This window comes from Bos indicus, chromosome 8 (genome assembly GCF_029378745.1).
Source record: "Bos indicus isolate NIAB-ARS_2022 breed Sahiwal x Tharparkar chromosome 8, NIAB-ARS_B.indTharparkar_mat_pri_1.0, whole genome shotgun sequence".
Lineage (NCBI taxonomy): Eukaryota > Metazoa > Chordata > Mammalia > Artiodactyla > Bovidae > Bos > Bos indicus.
This window is the reverse complement of record NC_091767.1, coordinates 43,008,777-43,025,468: the sequence shown is the minus strand read 5'-3', so window position 1 is coordinate 43,025,468 and position 16,692 is coordinate 43,008,777.

Sequence of the window (16,692 nt, the reverse complement as noted above, 5' to 3'; positions counted from 1 at the left end):
AGACCATGGGGATTTCAGATCATCATGCATTTTCGTGTGTTTTGTATATTTTTTGTTCTTCCTGGAATACTATCTTCTGTACTTTGCCTTTTGGCATCCATGAAAACTGTTTCTTATCAACTTTTTTTGTAAGACTCACTTTATCTGAGAAAGAATTACACTATCTAATTCTGTTCTTTGAATATACCTCTATTATTTCCCTTAACAAATTTTAACTCTTCACACACATGGTTCATGTCCTCTGATAAATAACGTCTGAGCTCATCTGAGGCTGCTGACCTTGTCTCGTTCATCCTTGCCCCTCTGGCACTTCACTCGGTATCCAGCACAAAATAAACTCAATAAATGCTAAATGAAATGAGTGCTTAGTGAAAGTTCATGCTCTGCCATTAACTCGGAATTTGATACATGGTCTTAGGTGACTCATCTACTTTTCTCAGGGGCCTCAGTAAGTTATCTCATTTATAATGCTGCATTTGAGTGGATTATATAATTTGTAATATTAGTAGTATTGAGTACTTACCCTGATTGAGTACTTCCGCTGTGCACCCTCTTTGTTAGGTGCTGTATATGCATTATCTCAATGGATCCCTACGTCAGCTTCATGAGGTAGCTGTCACTGTCATTCTCATTTGACAGATAGGAAGCTGAGATCCAGGGATCAAAAGTGATTTGTGCAAAATTGCACAGGATAGTGGAATTTGGAACAGATTGGAACTGAGTTTGTTGGATTCCATAGCCCATGCCCCAAGTATCTGCTGCATCATTTTCAGTTCTCTAAACTAGTGAGTAAAGCACCCTGATGACAACATTTCTGCATTCTTTTTTTTTCTGATGTTGGCAACGCTCAAACCACTGTAGTGATAATTTTGTTTGTCTGTCTGTCTACCAAGAAAGGTGAGAAAGCAGAGTCTCTCTTAGGCTCACAGTTGTGAGTCATTAATAGGTTATTCTGAAAATTGATTCTAAAGTGAGCTTTTGAGGAAGGCTGCATTCCTTTGCCAGGGCTGGTCCATCTGCTAAGAGAATGATGAAAGACTAGCACCACACAGGGAAGGCGAGATGATCTGAGACCCCAGGAAACAGGGTTCTGGGGGTAATGAGAGCAGTAGGTGGAATTGAAGAGTGAGGGTAGAGGGCTTTCAGCAATGTAATCAGCTTTAAATGCAGAGTTTGAAACAAAAAAGAATTCAACACTGGAGCTTGATTATATTTAACCAGTGGGTATTTAATATCATGCCTCTACATTTTAATTCTGGGAAGAAACATGGCTCAAGTTACAAATCTCACAGAAATGACTAGGGAGGCCTGGGACACGAGACACCCAGGTGGGAGGCGTCTGTCACCAGAATACAGCCAAACCAGTCAGCACCTGGCCTGAGTCATGGCTGTCAGTCTGCCTTGATGGGTTCTGTCTATTCAGCCACCTTAGGGAGGACAGATGTCATGGAGTGGGGAGGAGTAACATGGTGTCATGGGGATGTAGTTTAGTAACATATCAATGGCATAGGGTCCCATCTTAGGACTGAGGGGCAGCTGTAATTCCCATCTTAGGACTGAGGGGCAGCTGAGCCTTACAGGGTGGAGAGGTGGACAAGGAAGACCCAATAATTCATGTGTGAATGAGTGGAGAGACTACTGTGTCTTCTAACTCCTGGCCAAGCACAGAATGACCCACACTGCTCTGAAGGTTAGACACCAAACTAAAGGTCTAGTTAGAAGAATTGACTGAAGCCTGGGTGGTCTCCCTGCCTATTCCCTGCATTCTTTCTTACATCCTCCCAGGCTGCCCACAGGTCATTGCAAAAGCTCATCCTTACTTGATTCTTGAAGGTCTGCTTTTGGTGGTGTTGATTGTTTTGAGTCAAGGTTACCTATAATTTTCTGATTTACTAAAGAACTTTCACACATGCTCTCTCGTGGCAATCCTGAGACAGTTTTTGTTTTCTGTTCCCACTTCATGTATGAGGAAAACGAAGCTCAGAGAAACTCGATGACATACCCAAGATCACAGGTGAACAACCACTATTTTTAGGAAAGAATGAAAATTGTTTAAATCTTTAGATTTTCTTTTTTTTTCAGTGTGGCCAATATTGACCTTTAGAGTTCCTTCCTGAGCAAAGGTTGTGCCATACTCTGCTGAACTGACCCTGTCCCCCTGCCCTGCTTCTATCAGAAAGTATTAACTGGCTATCCAAGCCTCAGAGATTTTTCTATGAAATTTAGTATGTGAGAGCTCTAAGTTCATAAACTGCTGATAATTTCTCCCCCCAAAAGAACATTTTTATTAGAATGACCATAAAATTTCTTGTCCAGTTTGGCACATATTTGAAATTAAAATGAGCAACAAAAATAATTTAAATGATATGATTTTGAAATATTGACTAGGTGAAACAGTAATACAAAGTTCTTAAAGTAAAAATAACACATACCAGTTAAGATAAACCAAATCTTTTAAAATGTATATTGATTGTAGGAATACTAAAAATAACATGCAAAATAATTATTCTTGGTATTTATTCACACACTTTATAAGCACTTTCTTAGCCAAATGTTTCTAATTTTGTCACTGTCACTCATATTTCCCCGAAAGAAAATAGTTTTGTTTACTTATCTTTTTTTTAATAATCGATAAGAACTGTTTATTACTGACTCTTTCAAAATGGCAGTCCATATTCATGGCCTGTATCTGTGCTTTTATTCTTTTGTTAGAGGATTTCTTCTTAATCTGTTCCTGTGAGCTCCTCCTATGTAGGAATGATTGTATATAGAAACTGCCATGTTTTGCAAATATTTTCCAAACATAGTTAAGAAAATAGTTTTAATATGGCCATATTATAATTTTTAAAGAGCTCGAAGACTTCTTCACAGCATCATTTTATAGTTACTAACTTTGAAAAATGTTTTTTGACACAGAAGAAAGTTATTTTCTCATAGACATAAAATCCTCAGTGAGAGGTTGTATTCCATGCAGTCATTCAAAGACTCAAGCTAATGAAGGCTAGGAGTTGAGCTTGTCTCTTTCTTCTGTCCTCCTTGGTTCTGCCTGTTGTAATGGGACAATTGGAGTCAAGTCCTGCTTTTACCGATTTTTCCTTCAAATATTTGAGGACAACTCTCCAACTTCTCCTGAGGTTTATCTTTCCAGACTAAACTGTTGCATCTCATTCAGTCATTCCTCATTTTGACATGGCTTGCAGTTCTTTACCTTATAACACACAGTCCTTTAAAGGCACTGTCCTTTTGACTTTTGATACATTTGAAAAGAGATGAGAAGGACAGATGAGAGAAACAAAGCTCAGTGAGACTATTGCTTTCTGTGTGCTTATGCAGCGTTTTTCACTCCTATCAGATTGTAAGCTGTGAGACGGCCAGAACTGCCTGTCTTGTTCATTTTATTGTCCTCAGCCCCTTACATAGTGCCTGGAATCATAGATTTCCAATACACAATTATTCAGTCATTAAATAGGTAACTACTTATGTCACTGTCTGTTCATTGGCTAGCTACTGATCAGGGCTGGGAACCAAATTTCGAATCACCTGGTTCTGTTGAGATTTTTCAGCATTCTGTTTTCTTTTTCTTTTCTTTTTCCCATCTTTCTTGTTAATCTCCCTGCTTCCTACCCGCTTTCCCTCCCTCCCTTCCTTTTTCCTTTCCCTTTTGCCATTGTTTTTCCCTGTCTCTCTCTTGAATTCCTTCTGATCTTTGGAGATATATAGAGACTTTAAAAATACAAACTAATGAACTCATGAGAGCATGTGAGTTTAAATGCTACCCATACAATTTCAGGAAAATACTGTCCTCTGGGCTTCACATGATTTTTCACCTGAGATGAATTCCAATATGTGTAAAGACTCGAACTAGGATAGAGGTGCTTTACCCTTTAATTCCTAGGTTGCTGTGGAGCTGTTTCCCTTGGTGAGTGGGTATATGCTTGTGCACGTGTTAGCATGTGTGTGGTGAGTAATATATGAATTAAGTGTGACTTTATGGGGTACAGAGTGAGACCTGTGCCTGGGATCCAGACTACTCATCTCTACAGAGCAAGGGTTACTAAACACCGGTTTGTGGGGCCAGCAACAAAACAATTACCTGATGCAACTGTAGATTCTGGGGCCCCCATCTTATACCTCCAGAATTCAAACTTTCATGGGTTTAGGAATTTTTATTCTTAACAAGCAGTTCTGGTAATTCTTCTCTACAAGCTGGAGAGAAGACTGGATGTTTGCTCTTTTGTCCAGGATGTTAACTAGGGAAAATCAGCCCTAAAAGGAATTTGTTGATGTAGAGAGAGGTGCTTGAAGTGAGAAGTAGGTTTGCAAAAATATCAGGTGACAGATTTCTACAATGAAAGGGCACAAAGGAATGAATTAGAAGTATTTCAGAGGTCTAAGGCCATTTAACTGGGGGCAAATGGCAATGCTTATCCAAATGACTGGCACCTGGAAGCATCTGCATACTGCACAGTAAAACAATTCACGTTAATATGACAAGTAGACATTTAAAATCTGAGCAGTTAAAAAATGTACGCAGGTACCTCTCTTTTTAAAATAGAGTCATTAAAAGGAGTGATGAATTAATTAGCATAGAAAGAGGTCCACAACTTTAAATGTGAAGGGTCTGCTAAGATTTTAAAACTTTGGAGAAACGGGAAGAGAAACTAAGACAACTTTGTTAGAGACTGCCTTTTCTGGGAGAGAAGAGGCCTCGGGATTGGGAAGCTAACAGCAGTCTTCTGTGATGTCTCCTGTGTTGTATTTATTGACTCCTGTGGTGGGTCCACAGATGTTTGCTTTATGATAATCCATCTAGATCCATGTTTGTGTTGTCTGCACCTTCCTAATTGTGTGTTATCTTTCTCAAAAATTACTTTAAAGGCATTGCTACAAAAATAGCCAAGTGTTGAAGTTTGCACAGCAACATTTTAATCCTTCAGTTGTCTGGAAAAATTTCTTTAGGATGAATGCCCCAGTCTAGCTTCTTATTAATTCCTGGAACAGAAACTTTAAATGTTTACATTTGTTCATAATTCATAGGATTAGGTTTTATTTTAAGCACTTGGCATTAGGAATCTCTTGAAAATAATTTACTGGTTTAATAAAAGGTACTTACACTCTAGAACTGAACCAAGATTCTTTGGCTTATAACCAGTCCTTGGGTTTTCGATCACTCTGTTTGGTTTTTCATTAAAATTAATTTCTCCCATTGTATTTTTTTAATGTTCCACTTTAGTTCTAAAAGTTTATAGGTCCATAGCACTGTGTGCTTTACAAGCAGCTTTATCTGCATGCTTTGATTTGATTTGGTATATAGAGTATTTCTCTAAGGCAGTAGAGAAATCATCACTAATCTCTCCTGACCCAAGACTGCATCTGTGAAGCAAGTGGGATTAATTTAGCTATTGTCTGTCATATGGCTAATGATGGGTGGGATTGGGAATCAAGCCCAGATCTTATGAATGTAAATGCAGTGCTTTATCCATTACGTGGATGATTATTTAAAAAAAAAAAAAAAGGCAAATATTATCCAAATTAATTTGCCCTCTACTTTTGTGGCTCATGATTTTATTTTTTGGATTAGGGCCCTTGGTGGAGTAAGTTTCCCCAGCTTTGGAAACAAGAGGGCCCAGTTGTCATTATTTAGTTCTACTTTATAAATAAATAATTGCTTAATGAAAACAAAAATTCCATTCAGTTATAATTTACATACTGATAAGTGTACATTGGCATGCAGCTCAATTGATTTTTTTTTAATTTTATTTTATTTTTAAACTTTACAATATTGTATTAGTTTTGTCAAATATCGAAACGAATCCACCACAGGTATACCTGTGTTCCCCATCCTGAACCCTCCTCCCTCCTCCCTCCCCATACCCTCCCTCTGGGTCGTCCCAGTGCACCAGCCCCAAGCATCCAGTATCGTGCATCGAACCTGGACTGGCGACTCGTTTCAATGCCATTCTCCCAAATCTCCCCATGCTCTCCCTCTCCCACAGAGTCCATAAGACTGATCTATACATCAGTGTCTCTTTTGCTGTCTCGTACACAGGGTTATTGTTACCATCTTTCTAAATTCCATATATATGCGTTAGTATACTGTATTGGTGTTTTTCTTTCTGGCTTACTTCACTCTGTATAATAGATTCCAGTTTCATCCATCTCATTAGAACTGATTCAAATGTATTCTTTTTAATGGCTGAGTAATACTCCATTGTGTATATGTACCACAGCTTTCTTATCCATTCATCTGCTGATGGACATCTAGGTTGCTTCCATGTCCTGGCTATTATAAACAGTGCTGCAATGAACATTGGGGTACACATGTCTCTTTCCCTTCTGGTTTCCTCAGTGTGTATGCCCAGCAGTGGGATTGCTGGATCATAAGGCAGTTCTATTTCCAGTTTTTTAAGGAATCTCTACACTGTTCTCCATAGTGGCTGTACTAGTTTGCATTCCCACCAACAGTGTAAGAGAGTTCCCTTTTCTCCACACCCTCTCCAGCATTTATTGCTAGTAGACTTTTGGATCGCAGCCATTCTGACTGGCATGAAATGGTACCTCATAGTGGTTTTGATTTGCATTTCTCTGATAATGAGTGTTGTTGAGCATCTTTTCATGTGTTTGTTAGCCATCTGTATGTCAATTGATTTTTACAAGCTGTACACAACCTTGCAAGAAGCACACAGATCAAGAAAGACAGTGTTTACCAACACCCCAGAAATTTCCCTCATGTCTGTTTCCAATCAGTATCCACACCCTAAGGTTAATCACTGTCACGACTTTTAACCCTGTGGATCAGTATTGTCTGTTTTTGTACTTTATATGAATATAGTCATACAGGCTGCATTTTTTTGTGTCTGTCTTCCCTTGCTCAGTGTTATGTATGTGAGATTCACCCACATTGCTATTTGTACTTGTAGAATATTTATTCTCTTTGCTGTCCAGTGTGACTTTATCATAATTTGTCTGTCGACTTGTTGTTACGTCGCTCAGTCATGTATAATTCTTTGCAACCCCATCAACTGCAGCATGCCAAGTTTCCCTGTCCTTCACCATCTCCTGGAGTTTGCTCAAACTCATGTCCATTGAGTCGGTGATGCCATCCAACCATCTCATCCTCTGTCGTCCCCTTCTCCTCCTGCCTTCAATCTTTCCCAGCATCAGGGTCTTTTCCAACAATTCAGCCCTTCACATCAGGTGGCCAAAGTACCAGAGCTTCAGCTTCAGCATTAGTCCTTCCAGTGAACAGCAAGGGCTGCTTTCCTTTAGGATTGACTGGTTTGATTTCCTTGCAGTCCAAGGGGCTCTCAGAGTCTCCTCCAGCACCATAGTTTGAAGGCATCAATTCTTCAGCGCTCAGCCTTTTTTATTGTCCAGCTTTCATATCCGTACATGACTATTGGAAAAATCATAGCTTTGACTATACTGACCTTTGTAGGCAAAGTGATATCTCTGCTTTTTAATATGCTGTCTAGGTTGGTCATAGCTTTTCTTCCAAGGAGCAAGCATCTTTTAATTTCATGGCCACAGTCACCATCCACAGTGATTTTGGAGCCCAAGAAAATCAAGCCTGTCACTTTTTCCATTGTTTCCCTATCCATGCGCTTTGAAGTGATAGGGCCAGGTGCCATGATCTATGTTTTCTGAATGTTAAATCAGCTTTTTCACTCTCCTCTTTCACCTTCACCAAGAGGCTTTTTAGTTCCTCTTTGCTATCTGCTGTAAGAGTGGTGTCATCTGCATATCTGAGGTTACTGATATTTCTCCTGGCAATCTTGATTCCAGCAGTGCTTCATCCAGCCTGACACTTTGCACAATGTACTCTGCTTGTAAGTTAAGTAAGCAGGGTGACAATATACAGCCTTGATGTTCTCCTCTTCCAATTTGGAAACAGTCTGTTGTTCCATGTCTGGTTATAACTGTTGCTTTTTGACCTGCATACAGATTTCTCAGGAGGCAGGTAAGGTGGTTTGGTATTCCCATCTCTTTAAGCATTTTCCATGGTTTGTTGTGGTCTATACAGTCAAAGGCTTTAGGATAGTCAGTGAAGCAGAAGTAGATGTTTTTCTGGAATTTTCTTGCTTTTTCTATGATCCAACAGATGTTGGCAACTTGATCTCTGGTTCCTCTACCTTTTCTAAGTTCAGCTTGTACATCTGGAAGTTCTCAGTTCACATACTGTTGAAGCCTAACTTGGAGAATTTTGAGCAATACTTGCTAGTGTGTGAAATGAGTGCAATTGTGTGGTAGTTTGAACGTTGTTTGGCATAGTCTTTCAACTAGTGATGAGCATTTGGTTGGTTTTCATGTGGAGGTTAGTACCTCTAGAGTACAATGATCATTCTAGTCCAGGTCTTTTGGTGAGAAGATGTACGCATTTCTATTGGGTGCACATTTACAAGTGGGATTACTAGGTCCTAGCTTATGTCTGAATGTGTTCTTATTTAACAGATACTGGTGAAAAATGGACACTCCTACACACCCCATCATAGCCAGGTTGGGAGAAGGAGAGGAAGACAACAGCTATCTGGATTAAGATAATCAGATTCTCTCTTAGGAGACTGGACCATAGACCTGGTGGAAAGTCACTAGTGGGTTTAAGGGATTCTAGAAGTAGACATGAAGAGTCAATGAGCCAGGTTCGCAGTAGAATACTAGCTTCCAAAATCAAGGTACCAGGGCTGCCCAGACTTCAGACTTTTCTCCTAGTTCCACTCCTGACAACTGCAGAGATGCTTCATTTTCTATATTGATGTCCAGGAGGTGGTATCTTTACAGCAAACCCCAGCAGTTTAATTTACCTAGATTGCCTACACTTCCATACTTTCAACTAATATATTGTTGGTGTTAAAACAGTTAAAACCCATTTGTTGGATATTGGGGTTCTATATGGTTTCTAATCACATTTTGGTACTGGGAAATTTAAAAAGAATCAGTCAATGTTCCTTTGACAAATACCATGACTGAAGTAAGTGCAAAGAACACTGCAAACAAAATAAGGAAGTGGCCAGGTCTATCAGGGATGAATATACTGTGAGATTAATGATGCTTAAGAGTCAGGGTATCTCACTTGTTTAAAACCTGTCCTAAGAGTACTCATCATGTTTCTGTAGAGCTTTTCATGCACAGGTAGAGTATTTCAACTGAAATTTAGTGATTGTTTATCTTATTTTATTTTTAAAGAGTCTCCCTCCCTGCACTGGTTTATCCTGTGGGCTCTGCAACACCTGGATCTTCCCATTATGGGGAGTGTAGAAAAGACTTCAAAGAGGAGGAGCCCTTGAGTTGAGTCTTGAAGCACAAAGAGGGTTTTCTCAGATGCTTAAGGACTGGTAGGCTGGGCCAGGCCATGAAGATAGTGTGTGTCAAGGCACAAGTCATGACTGTGTGAAACCAATGTGATTTTTTGAAGACAAGTAATAGTTTGATGCTAGAGATAAGTGGACAATGGCAGGTTGTGGGTAGCACTGTGATGAATAAGGAATCTGAGAAGGTGGCCAAGGACCAGTCAGGGAGACCCACGTATGCCATGATTAAGATCTTGTGTTTGGTTATCCGGTTGCTGGGAGCTGGGGGACAGTTGTCATGACTGAGTGCTGTAAGGCTTTTGTAGATATGCTCCCAGTCATAAGAACACTCAACAGGATCAGGAGTTTTTGCAAATCCTATATCTCTAATTTTGAAGATAAGAGTACTTGGCAAAGGAGAGAGAAGGAAGCAACAGTTTGTATACTTGGAGAGAAAAATGATATGGATGGATGAGGAAAAAACAAAAATTGAAATAGTGTACAAATGCACTTTTAAAAATCATTGAAACCAGTTTCCAAGATGTTAAGGAGCAAGATTAGAAGGGAGGTAGAGAAGAAGGCCAATACGTGTAGCAGTTACCATTTAAAGCATCCTTTGCCATAGTGGGTCTCCTCTGAGGAAAAGACAGGACACAGTCCAGCAGAAATTACAGCAAGTGGTTGGAATTTCCCCAGCACCCTCCACACGTGTTTCTGTAAGTGTATGTGCATTAAGAGCTGCTTAGTGTAGGTCAGGGCATGAGGCCCAACATGACAAGAAGGACCTCTTCTCACATGCTCATGTTCTTATGAGCTATGACTCCCCAGCCACTGCTACCACACTCTTGAACGAAATGCAATATAACCCATAGCCAGTCAGCTCTGGGATTTCAGACCTGGCTGTGCATGCCTGTAACCCAAGTGTCTTGGCTGCAGTTATCCTGTCACCCCAGCTCCATAATTCTTATCTTGGCATGAGAAACTTGTAAATTGTATTTGGGGCTAAGACTTCAGAAGCAATAAGTTAAATCCTAGAAATAAGTGTGCAGCATATAGGAGAAATAGGCCTGCAGCATTGTACATGTATTGAAGGAGAAGAGAGTCTCAGAGGATGAGATGGCTGGATGGCATCACCAATACACTGGACATGAACTTGGGCAAACTTTGGGAGATCGTGAGGGATAAGAAGGCCTGGCATGCTGCAGTCCATGGGGTCACAAAGAATTGGACACGACTGGGCAACTGAACTTGACTGATTGTACCTGTGTTTCCATGAAGCTGTTGGATCAAGCAGACACCAAGTAGGTGGTTGCCCCAAATGCGTCCACTGGTATAGTTCACATATTAGGGAGGAACTTCTTGGGCTGCATGAGTGAATACCCATGGAAGCACAGCAAAGATCATGACCTAAATCCCACACATAGAGAAGAGTTCTCCTTCATGGTGCTCTATGCTTAGTAAGAAAATGTGCATTCATTTTTGTTGCTAATGAAGTCCCCTCCAAATGGGAATAGTTGCTCTCTATTTCCTGTATCTGAAATCAGCTAACACCAGCTAGTCCGGGCAAAGAGATCCCAACAGATGGGGAGGAATTGTAGCCTTATTGTCTTTGCCTCCATTCTCTCCTCCGTGATCTTACAGTATCAACCTTGTGTATTTATTCCATGTATTTTTCTACAATAAAAGAGATGGGGTCAAGAATAAGGTGTGATCCAACTGAAGTTTGCATTAGCTCAATGAATCAAACATTTCTTGGGCTTCTTGCAAGGCTATTATAAAGCCACTGAAAGATTTTCTATCCCACTTTAGATGTAGTGATGTATTTTATTTTCCCGGCCTCTGAAATCACTGTGGACGGTGACTGCAGCCATGAAATTAAAAGATATTTGCTCCTTGGAAGAAAAGCTATGACAAACCTAGGCAGAATATTAAAAAGCAAAGAGACCAGTTTGTCAACAAAGGTCCATATAGCCAAAGCTATGTTTTTTCCAGTAGTCATGTTACTGATGTGAGAGTTGAACCATAAAGAAGGCTGCGCATGGAAGAATTGATGCTTTCAAACTGTGGTGCTAGAGAAGACTCTTGAGAGTCCCTTGGATAGGAAGGAGATAAAATCAGTCAATCCTAGAGGAAATCAACCTTGAATGTTCATTGGAAGGACTGACACTGAAGCTCCACTACTCTGGCCACCTGATGCGAAGAGCTGACTCATTGGAAAAGACCTTGATGCTGGGGAAGATTGAAGGCAAAAGGAAAAGAGGGGGATGGATGACAAGATGGTTAGACAGCATCACTGACTCAGTGGACATGAATTTGAGCAAACTCTAGGAGATAGTGAGAGGCAGGGAGGCCTGGTGTGCCACAGTCAATGGGGTCACAAAGAGTTGGACATGACTGAGCAACTGAACAACAGCATCCCACTTGTCAGGGCAGGGAAGCCAACTTACTGCTTGTAAGCTAGGGGATGTAGACTAATTTTTCTCTCTGGTGTCTTTCTTGGATTCTTTAATTCAATGCCAGTAATCACTCTCCAAGCCCATGATCCAACTTGTTTCTACCAGGACAAGAAAACCAAGGATGAAGCCAAGATATTAAATGTGATTAAGATTTTTATCCATGGTCAGATCATGAGAAGACTGGAATTACCATCTTCTCAACCCAATTGTTTCATAGATAAGGAAACTGAAGCCCAGAGAAGTCATACAGTATACTTAGAGTCACAAGAGTATTTAATGAGAAACTCAGGATATGTACCCAAGTCATCTCATTCCTTACTCCATCTTCGGTTACTCCACTACACAGATGAACTTTATCCTTGAAAATCACTGTCTTCATTTTCAGGAAAGCACAATATCTCATCCTTCCTCCTTCTTTTACATACTGTGTTCACCTATTTAGTCTCCATCCTCTGTTCTGTGAAAGCTTGTCTCTCAAGAAAGCTTACTTTGGAGGTATCTACACAAGCGACACCCTTCCCAGGCATATTTACATGGAAAGACTTATTCTAATACAAGGCTTTGAGCAATGCACTCATTGCAGAGCCTCAACATCATGTCACAGACAGTCACTTCCTTGGCCTGTGTGTAAATCCAACCTAATAATGACAATATTTGCAGCTGCCCCCTAATATAAAGAACATTTGTACTGGCAAATTTTCTTAAAAGGTGGGCAATGTGAAGGAAATGTGTATTTCTGGGAAACACCATCCTGAAGTCCCAAGGAAGAACAATGCTCCTTCTTTCCAAAACATTGCTGAATTACTCTCCAAGTGAGTTCTGAGATCAAGTTCTGAAAATGTGTATTTCACAGTCTTTCTTGGGATGCCCTTGTGTTAGACAATGCTTCACTGTTTTAGAGAGAAAAAGCATTCCTGTTACCAGGTAAGCCACTCCTACACACTTCATGGAACATGTTGGAAAGAGGCAAATCACCATTCATTCAGTTTATTCCTCAGCTCCTTAGGGACTGACTCTGCATCAGGGCTCAATACTGAATGGAAGATTTCAAACCCCAACTTGAATTGGTCAGGAAATGGGGTTCCTACTCAGGCTAAAGGAGCCATAGGTCCTAGGTACTGGAGGAGGTGATATGTACAAGTTATTGAATTCTCAGGGACTGTGAATTCAGAGTCCTAAAGATACTGTCTGGGGATTAGCAAGATCTAAATGGTAGAGAGACTATAGTCCTGGCAGAGATCATTCAGAAAAAAAACATAGAGATGACAATTTATGTAGGCATACATAAGGACACGTGGCTTATAATCAGCCTGTGTACTGTGCTTAGTTCCTCAGTTGTGTCTGACTCTGCAACCCCATGGACTATAACCCATGAGGCTTGTGGGTTGCCGTGCCCTCCTCCAGGGGATCTTCCCCACTCAGGGATCGAACCCAGGTCTCCCACCTTGCAGGCAGATTCTTTACTGTCTGAGCCACCAGGGAAGCCCATTAATCTGCCTATTGTATTCCATCAATAAAGGCTGGGAAGACTCACAGAATGTTTTATGCTGAGACAAGAATACCTTTACCACTGAATATAATAGTAACAGTAATAGTTAAAAAGTTTCTTATATTTTATTAGATCTGTGCCACACTTCCATCCTGTCTCTACACCCTTGAATAGATTTTCTTATTTACAACTGTAGTCAGAATCAGATGGGCAGTAACAGAAAGACAAGGGATGAAGTAGTCAAGGAATGAGAATGGAATTGATGATCAACTTTTTCTGAAAAGAAGCCCTTTGTGGTTCAGAATGGGAATTTGAGGCTACTCCAAGATCAAAGGCCCATCCGCCTGACTTCCTGAACCACAGGGCAAAGCCTTTTGACTGAACTGTAAGATACTGCCTGCTGGAGTAAGCAGTACAGTGGGTCCCCATATGATGGGGCTGTGGCCATCTATAAAATCAGGGATGTCTGGGACTAGATTATGCAGCTGTGTACATGCCAAAGAGTAAATCATCTTCCAGAGTAAATAAAATCTGTAACATGGGATAACTCCTTATCCCCAAATACTAACATTATGACAGGACTCCAGTCTATCACTTAATACCAGGAACATAGGAAGTGCTCAGAATCCCAATTGTTACTATAACTAAAATCTTTTTCAAAATCTGAGTTTCCCTTTCCATTTCTATTGAAACAGTAGTGGGATAAGTAGGGGCAATAGAGTCAAGAGATCTGATTTGCCACTTACTAGTTCTTGACCTGGTCAACTTACTCCCATCAGCAGATTCACTCTCCTTGTCCATAAGATGTTCACATTAACAATAATATCTGCCACACAGTAAATTCTCAGTGAATATTAGCTTTCTTCTTCCCTCTTATTTGCTTCACAAGCTTCATAAGACAAAGAGATAATTCACATGATCTTATTATTGGAAAGGGACCCTCTTTTCTACATTCCCTAAGAAAGACTGGGTAAGAGTAAAGGCTTCTAGCTAAGAAAAAGTGTTTAATGAAGATAAAAGCTCCAAATCTCTGCTTTGCTCTTGAGAGCAAGAGGGATGGGGGAGGGGTCGATGAGCAGATAGCTACGGGTGACAGCAGTTACGAAGGGCAACTCTTAGCACTTAACTAAGAGTTTTTGCTTTTGGGACAAGAACTTAGAAGTCTCTCTACTTGGTTTTGGTTGTCCCTTTTGTAAAACACCCGTGGTATCAGGAAAATATGGGAATCTACAAGAGATCAGAGATACAGTCCCTTTTTATAAAGGGTTCATAACTCATTGGAGAAGGCAATGGCAACCCACTCCTGTACTCTTGCCTGGAAAATCCCATGGATGGAGGAGCCTGATAGGCTGCAGTCCGTGGGGTCACGAAGAGTCAGACACAACTGAGCAACTTTACTTTCACTTTTCACTTTCATGCATTGGAGAAGGAAATGGCAACCCACTCCAGTATTCTTGCTTGGAGACTCCCAGGGACGGCGGAGCCTGGTGGGCTACCATCTATGGGGTCGCAGAGTTGGACACGACTGAAGCGACTTAGCAGCATAACTCATTAGAAATAATACAGTGTTGTGTAAACTTCCAAGCAGATCAGGACACCTCTAGTTGCCAAGAGGATCGAGAGAGGAAGATGGAACCTGATAGAGAGGACTGGTGAGATCTAGAGGTCAAATGAGCCTTTACATAGAAATGATCAAAAGTGCTATGACTTAATAAAACAGCAAAAAGTTACTTAAAAGACAGATTCTTTACCCAAACAACTGCTAGACAGTTATAAATGTTTGTTTATTGGTATGTTGATGTAAATTTTTTGTGGAGCCCAGTACCATAACATTAAAAAAAAATCAAACTGTATTTATAATAAAAAAAAAAAGGTGGACAATCACAAGCATAAAATAACCAACTAATTTATACATTTTTTGGCGGGGGAGTGACTCAAAATCCAGGAACTTAATTCTTGTCGAAAATGTCATGACAGAGGCGTAAGTGAGCTTCTGGGTCATTGATAAAGAGTTCCCAGGACTGGACAGGAGCTGAAGCTACCCTCTTCTTCATTAAGTTGAGAACTTGCTCCTCTGAATATCATTCTGAAGTATCTGCAGTGGAAGGTGTATCTATGAGGAAATAACACAATTAGTAAATCCCAGGAGGATAGGGAGACATTAATTGTACTCCAGTGATATAAGACCTATCTGGGTAAAGGTTTATTGTTCTTGATGCTCATTTGGTTTGGCTTTCCTAAACTGAATACCCAAAGTGTAGAAACCAAATCTTTCCTACATTCTATTCATGTATTATAAAATGCCTAGAACTGTACAGCACCCTTTGGGCACTTTATGTTTGTTGGAACATAAAGGATTGAATTGCATATAAAGCATTCTGCTTATCTTGTAAGAAATTATTCTGATCTAATAATAACCCTTAGCTCAAGGTGTAGCAGCTTTGCTAGCATGGGGTTGACTCCAGAAACTGGCAGCCTAAAGGATTAGGTATAAATGAGGTCAGAGTAACATCTGGGGATGGTGGCCATCTGGCTCAAAGAAAGTGAGACCTGTTATTGGGCTGTGGAAACTTGATTGGTTCAAGAACTTCTGTTCTTACTATGCTTCTCCTAGCTATTGGACTCCTACTGTAGCCTCCACACACCAGGCATGCACATGGCTACATGAAATCCTGAAATAAATTTGACAGCTTTGGGCCATTTAGCCAAAGAACTCTGCTTAACTCAGTGTCCCTGGCATCTCATGGTCCATTTGCCATTGGTTTCCAAGACTCAGGTTCTGTAAAATGGAATAATAGAGAAGTGTAGAAAGGGATACACTGATCAAGGCTAGGCCATGAGAGGGGGATGGTTGACAACTTTAAGAACTATGTACATGGAAAAAGTATTTACCCCTGCCAAGATATCTTAATGACCCTTCTTCCAAAAATCACCTTGCTCTTCACTTCCTCAGACTCAGAGGCTTTTTAAACTATTACCAGGCTAAACACCCCTCTCTTTCTTTCTCTTTTTCATAACGTGTATTTATAATGCACTGTGAGTATTCTGAAATTGAAGTGTATTAAATAACATCTGCATCTATATTCATAAAAATTAATATAATATCCTAATTAAATATATAAGTGAAGTATAAGAAATAATAATAAAAATATGTATTTGAACATGTACATTTCTGGGTGCAAGTGAACTGTAAGATACAATTCTCCTTTATAAATAATCAGCACCAAACTACAAATGCAGACAGATACAGGTATTTATTTTGGTTACTCAACTATCACAAGTAGTATTGTTATTGGTAATATGATTTTTCTGAAAGGGCCAGTGCATACATGTGTGTGCTCAGTCATGTCCAACTCTTTGTGAAAGGGCCAGTACCTCTTGGTAAATACCAACAAAACATGAAGGTACTCTTCTTTTGATTTGCAAGGTGGCTGCATTCATAGAAAATCAGCATATATTA